The following is a 7,500-nucleotide window of genomic DNA, read 5'->3' on the forward strand; positions in this document are numbered from 1 at the left end:
ACACGGAATTCCCGAAACGGTAAAATAAGCACCAAAACGCGCAAGAATACACCAGAGGTGAGTCAGTTTTATTCATTTTATTGAATGAACGTTAAATTGAGCGTTTTTTAGGCTTCATAATCGACGGTATTTTATTCCCCATACAAAGTCTTACAACGCGTTTAAATTCTCAACGGCTGCCTGTAACGCAACACCGCTTGTACTCAAAGGTCATCTTCCCACTAGTAATTAATAGGCCTTATTCACGATAGCCGCCATTTTGGTTTTCAAATTGTCATGCAAATTAGCCATGTGTTATGCTGGGGGGCAAACATTGGAAAAAAGGCAAATTGCGGAAAATCGGCTCTTCGAAATATTGAAATAACTTTGCTTAAAGTATATTTTAGAATTTAGAATTAAAGGGCCTGTGTCACGATAAAGCGCATGCGTGAGCTTGATTGACAACCACACAATTTTCAACCAATAGAAATCTTCACACGACGCCCGCGAGATGAGATATTTATCGTGCGATGTATCTTGGAAATAAAATGGCGAAGCACAAAGCAGTGTTTCCGCAGACCCCTTGGGAGAAAAACGTAAGGAAACTCGATGAAATTGTTTCGGGCAAAAATTTGAACCATTTGTGAAATTTCCAGGCCTTTTTCTCAATGGAATTCTTCACTTGTCATGCTGTAGCCTCGAGTGTTCTGCAGTTGAACGTCAGGGATGACCGTGGAAAACTGTAGGAAAAATATCTATCTTGCACAGAGACTTGCATATGTGGAACAGCGACGAAACCATGCAGAAACAAGGTAGGCGATAATATATGTTCAACACTCTTTTTTCACAGCGATTGCGGTTTCCGGCAGGCTGAACAGACAAGCTGAGTTGTTTATCAAGGCCTGTTAACCGGTAGTACTCGAGCTCCGCTGCGATTTTCTCAATTTGAAAGTGCTAGTAAAAACAGCTGTCGCAAATGTGTCTCAGGGAAATCAAGAACATTTGATGAGCGAGGAAGAAAAGAATCAGAAGAAATCAAACATTCAGAATGTACAATCAGTGATGAATTCACGCCATATTAGGAAATCTCCATGCATTCAAATATATTTTGGTTGCTTTACTTGCAGTAACTTGTTCTGCCACATCACCTGTATAATGTCAATTTCACCGTTCAGCTGATAAGCATATCACGTTTAACGATTTCTCAAAAAAGAAAAAACGTTCCTAGCCAGTTGTGACTAGTCAAAAAAATTTTTATGGAAGTCTTTGTGGGGAGTTCTCTTCCATGTAATATTGTACATCATAACTTCAAAAAATAAATAATCTTTGAGGGCAGGACTTCTTTCACGGAATTGCAATGTACCACATTAATAGTCTCTTTCCCTAGGAGCTGATAAATATGGCATGGAAACTGGCCATAAAGGCAGGAGGGAGTGGGAAGCATGGATTATACTGATTGCCTTCTTATGGAACAAGATGAAAATGCCTCTGACCATGAAGATATGCCAGCACCTGACTTGCCGATGTACCATAGTCAAATGGGCAACCTACATTTGTATAGATCTATTTCATAATGCCTGCCAAATAAAGTGTTCTTCTGTTTTAGCTAACAAGCCTTTCTAGTCTTGCTATGACAAGCAACTTTCAAAAGAATATTAAAAATGAGGGAAATAGGTGTGATTAACATAAATACAAAACAACTGTGAAGGTGGTCGCCATTTATGAAACTGGGCCCAGTTGTTCGAAGGGTGGATAGCGGTATCCACCCTTCGAACAACTGGGGCGTGGTCTATTGACCAAAAGCCAGTTACTGAATTGGGCAAATAAGGTAACTGCCGTACTACAGGTGTATGAACCAGGACATCAAAAACAAAGGATGTGGGGATGCAACTGTATTTCACAAACAAGGCACTTTTGAAAACTCTGTTTCGACACAATATTTATACATCCTAGATACACAAGGTGACTGCCCTTGGAAGAAGGAAGAGGAAAGTTGTTCCCTCTGCTGTGTGCATGTACTTTGTACTAGAAGACACTATTCCCTAAGCAACAGGTGTTTATATGGGTTTCCAAACTGTCTAAATGTTGGGAAGTAATAGCAGACAAAAAGCCGCTGACAGTGTGTGGTTTTTCATTAAAGGGAACCTCCACTCCCAAATAAAACCTGACCTTTCTGTTAAAACCAGTTTCTGATAAAACCTGACCTTTTTCCTGTTTCTGTTAAAACCTGACCTTTCTGTTAAGTCCATCACCTACAGAAAGCTAAGATCGATTGATATGAATCAAATGAAAAGTGATTTGAAAGATTCCGACATGTGTGCGTTTAATCATTTGTATGTAGAAGATGTGAGTGGAACAGATTTGAATGCTATGGCCTTAAAATATAATGCTACACTATCATCAGTGCTGGAGCATCATGCCCCCTTAAAAGTTGTTACTAAGACTTTAAGACCTACTGTCCCATGGTATAATGAGCTCATTGTTTGTGCAAGAAAGTTGCGGAGGAAAGCTGAGAGAAAATGGAGAAGAACTAGAACAATAGAAGACCTACAAGTATTTAAAACTTGAAGAAACTATGTGACTTTCCTGTTGAATAAGGCAAGACGTCAATTCTACTCTGAGTTTATGGAAGAGAACAGTGTTGATCAACGCAAACTTTTCAGATCTGCAAATGAGATCCTTGGCATTAAAGAGAACTTAGTTCCTACATTCCCGGATCAACTGAATAAAACTTTACTGGCAATGGACATTGCAAGGTTCTTTGTGAAGAAGATTGATGACATTCGAAACGAAATAGAATCCACATGTGCTATTTCATCAGACTTGCACGAAGTACCGCCAGACCCTAAAATGGAATGTGCGAAAGTTTTACGATCATTTAAGCAGTTGTCTGAAGGCGATATTAGCGCAATCATAAAGAAAGCCGTCACAAAATCATGCAATTTAGACCCAATGCCAACCCAATTGGTGGTCGACTGTCTTGACCAATTGCTACCTGTTATTACCACCATCGTTAATTGTTCACTATCACAGGGTGTTTTCCCTGAAGCGTGGAAGGATGCGCTCGTCAAGCCTCTCCTCAAAAAACCCGGTCTTGGTACGGCTTATAAGAATCTAAGGCCCGTAAGCAATCTGCAGTTTCTGTCAAAAGTAACAGAGAAAGCAGTTTTTGACCAATTACATAGTCACCTGGCTGAGAATGATTTGTACCCCCTACTGCAGTCCGCATACAGAAAGCAACACAGCACGGAAACGGCACTTTTAAAAGTTGTAAATGACATCTTCCATAACATGAATCGTAGACATATTACATTATTAGTCCTGCTTGACTTAAGCGCAGCATTCGACACAGTAGACCACAAGATCTTACTACAGAGACTTGAAACATCATTTGGAATTACAGATTCTGCGCTAATGTGATTAAGTCATATCTGTCGGATCGTTCGCAACATGTTATCGTAGACGGTGCATACCCTGATAGCACTGCATTATCTCATGGAGTACCGCAGGGGTCCTGTTTAGGGCCGATGCTGTTTACCATCTATGCTAGCAAGCTCTTTGAGGTGGTTAAAACCAGCTTACCAATTGCACATGCTTATGCAGATGACTGTCAGCTGTACTTGTCTTTTAAGCCAGACAGTGGGTTAAGTGAGATAGAAGCTATAACATCGATGGAGCGTTGTATCAAAGCAGTCAGAGCATGGATGTTAAAAGATAAACTTAAACTGAATGAACAAAAAACGGAATTCTTGGTAATAGGGACGCGACAACAACTAGACACAGTATCCCTTGATGAAATGACAATTGGAAATTCTAAAGTTAAAACTACTACTACAGCGAGGAGACTTGGAGTATGGTTCGATCGTAACATGAAATTTGATACCAATATAACGAAAATGTGCGCTATGGGACATTTCTATCTATACAATATAAGGAGAATAAGGGAGCATCTCACATATGATTCAGCTCGTACACTAACACAGGCAACGATAATAGCCCGATTGGATTATTGTAACAGTCATCTTTATGGATGCTCTGATGGTCAAATTAAAATGCTTCAGCGCTTGCAAAATATGGCTGCTAGACTTATATGTAATTCTACACGTTTTTGTCGTATTACGCCGTTGATGTTCAAACTACACTGGCTACCAGTCAAACTAAGAATTAAATACAAAATTTTATTGATGACTTTCAAGGCAATACATGGACTATCACCTGATTACATACAAAGTCTAGTTCAAGTCAAGAAGAAATCACTATACAATCTCCGATCTAATGATGAAGTTTTATTGGCTCCACCAACTTTTAAATCAAGCAAGACAACAGGAGACAGAGCTTTTCAAGTGGTAGCACCCTTTGAATGGAACAAACTTCCAAAATCACTTAGATTAGAGAACGATTTAAAATCTTTCAAAACAAAACTTAAGACATTTTTATTTCAAAAAGCTTATTATTAATTTTTTAACTGTAAATATAATCATACAACTGTAAATATAATTGTAACTGTAACTGTAAAATACAACTGTAAAATATAATCATAATTAATTTTTAAACATTGTAAATAACCTTATTGTTAATTTTAAGCGCCTGAGATCATTTACCTATGGATCATGCACTATATAAGTACTTAATTTGATTGATTGATTTGAAAATATCAGGAAATCTCAGGATCCCCTCTTTTAATAATTATTTTCATCATACCATCACCCCCAATAACTGACTTGTTTTAGTTGCCTTGTTGTGAAACTTTGGTTTAGGATAAAAACTGTTTTTAAAGGTAATTTAGATTACATTTATTTGTGACACCATTTCTTCTGGTTTAGACTGACTTAAACTTTTGCAAGAATGGAAATTTTCTTAGAATAATAATTAATGCTTTCACATCTTCAAATAATTTGATGCAGACATGTATATGAACAATAATAAAATTTGATTTTGCTTGTCTGTCATCTGTATTCACATGTTACTCTCAACACCGCTTTTTACAATAACTGTCAATTTTCCGATATCATAGCACTGAATTGGGATTTCCATTTTTTGTATTTACATTACGTTTTTTTTCACTGTAGTTTAATTAAATTATTTCAGTTTGCAAAAGCTATGCAATAAAATTGCCATGTACAAAACCACACAATAAGAAATCACACAGTAGACAAAATTCTAAAGTTATACAACATATTACCATGAGACAAAACTCCAACAACGATTTCAAAGCTACAATGTGTAATGTATGGTCAGCCCTTATCTTGGGTTACAAACTGTCAAGTCATACACTGTATATCTTGTCCTGGTTTCAAAGCTGGCTTAGTGCTACATGTCACAATGACACCACAAAACTTGGAGAGAAAAACAGTTAATATAATTATTACTTCAAGTTACTACCAAAACTGAAGCAAAAAGGCAAGGCTCATTAGCTTGACTTGAGCCATTCCATTGACACCTGAATGTTAGTAATTTCATCACTGCAACATGTTATTGTGAGGGCATTTATGTTTTTCCTAGTTTTACAGTAGCTGAAAGTTTTGCATTTAAATCTCTGAGCTGCTTATTTGTGAAAATCATTCTGTTTCTGCATCTTGCTAGGAGCTCATGAGCTGGAAGAGGTTCACTTTCAACAATTGTTGGAGAAATGATTCTGGGATCGTCAGGTTCCAGACAGACTTCACGAGTGATTAAATAGTAGTCATCATCAATGTGAAGTTTAAAAATTTTGTCCTTTAGCATCCAAATATATCCACAATCTTTGGACACCTTTAATATCCTCACATCCCAAGATTTTGTTCTCTGGTTGTATTTTCTTGCAACGATGGTGTCAGCATGATCCTCAGTGATGGAAAATGAAAAGCCATTATGATACCAGTAATTCCAATCAAGGGTAGTCAACTTTTTCCTTGCTCTGTAAACTTGTTCCCTAGAAAAAAGATTGTGGGCCAGTAAATATGAAAAGACAGGAAAATTATTAATAATTGCTATCAACAGTAATCACTAGTTACAATATTCCACTACTGTTACATTAAGCAGATGAACCTAGGCCAGGACAGCGATTGACTGCCCAGGGTTTGTGATTGTTTATTTGAGGTAACCATCTATACCATAATTCCTTTTGTAAGCCAAACAGTTCTGCCAGTTGGTACCAATAGCAAACATCAACTAAACAACAACCCATGAGTTACTGAACTAGTAGTGTCAACCTGCAGTGTCCTTTAAAGTTCTTAAAAATGAACATACCCATACTTCATGACAACATATTTCTTCATTTACAGGATTAACAACTATCATCATACTGCTGTGCTCATCATTGTTGATAATGATGTATAAAACTTGCGTGTAGGGAATTCTCATTGGCGTGTGTACATCAGAGACATACTGTTTGCACATTCCAAAGGACCAGTATGCCAAAAGTGATCCATGCTTACACAAATAGTTTTACCAGGTGGTTTCTGTTTGACTAAAATGAATGCAACTTACTGTTTATTATCATTATTTGTACAATTTATCATCAACGTGATACGTCTTGCATAGTGTATTCAATTGCTTGATAGAGTATTAGTTACATAGTGTATTTCAAAATACTTGATCAAAAATGCTACCTGTACTCTGTGCAGAAAGGTAGCCAAATGAATGGCAAATGAATGTACCGGTAAATTGACTTTCAAATGATGCGAAATAAACTGAGCAGATCTATCATGCTTGACCCTATTCTAATCATAAAAAAAATTCATTGCTCCTTGTGCGTCCCTACACTGAAAGCCATCATTCCATGATATGGCAACTGAACTGACGGCTAAAAAACACGAATAGCAAATAAAAGGCACACTAAGATGAGGACAAAGAATCATACATGTAGTGCTAAAGGGAAACCAATAATCAGTGTAAATACTAACCCCATTCCTTGTCTCACCTCCAAGGACAAAAGATGTTGTGCAAAGGCCGTGTCAGTGGAATCGACGCACAGTCACTTTATTTTTTTCCAGCTTTCATGGACATCTTTCATTATATGAAGCTTTCGATGTGCCTTCTCCCATCTGCTATTAATTGTTTTCTTCTTTATTTGGATGCAAGGTGGCTATGAGGTGTAAGAACCTTTCGACCCGAGCCCCTTCGCCTGATCCGGCTTTCATGGACATGAATTTTATCTACACAGATCCCAAAAATTAACACAATATGCCGTCAAAGTCCTTCGTATATTACCAAACTGAAGTTTAGAAATGTTATTACAACTTTGGCACGTCTCACTGTGTCGATTAAACAGGATTTCCATCATTGATACTGGCTTTGAAAAAAGAACCGTCGGGTCAAAAATCAAACAGCCGCACATGCGCAATAGAGTGCCACAGGCCCTTTAAGTACCTTTTATAATAATTTTATATCTTTTGATTGCCTTTGACATTTTGACTTTCTACTTCGTTAGCTGCTCATTTTTCACTAAAAAAACGTCGAATTAACTTGTGTAATCATTCTATTTTACTGCTTAGGAGATAAACATTCAATGAAAGTGAAACAAATCATCTGTGTGGCTAA

At 37.3% G+C, this 7,500-nt stretch overlaps 1 protein-coding gene across 1 annotated transcript in view; it reads right to left on the minus strand.

The window, feature by feature from the left end:
• LOC138042473 (serum paraoxonase/lactonase 3-like) overlaps positions 1-7,500 on the minus strand; it is a 63,667-nt gene that overhangs the window by 53,953 nt on the left and 2,214 nt on the right. The window lies entirely within an intron of this gene.

Source organism: Montipora capricornis, chromosome 3 (assembly GCF_036669925.1).
Source record: "Montipora capricornis isolate CH-2021 chromosome 3, ASM3666992v2, whole genome shotgun sequence".
Lineage (NCBI taxonomy): Eukaryota > Metazoa > Cnidaria > Anthozoa > Scleractinia > Acroporidae > Montipora > Montipora capricornis.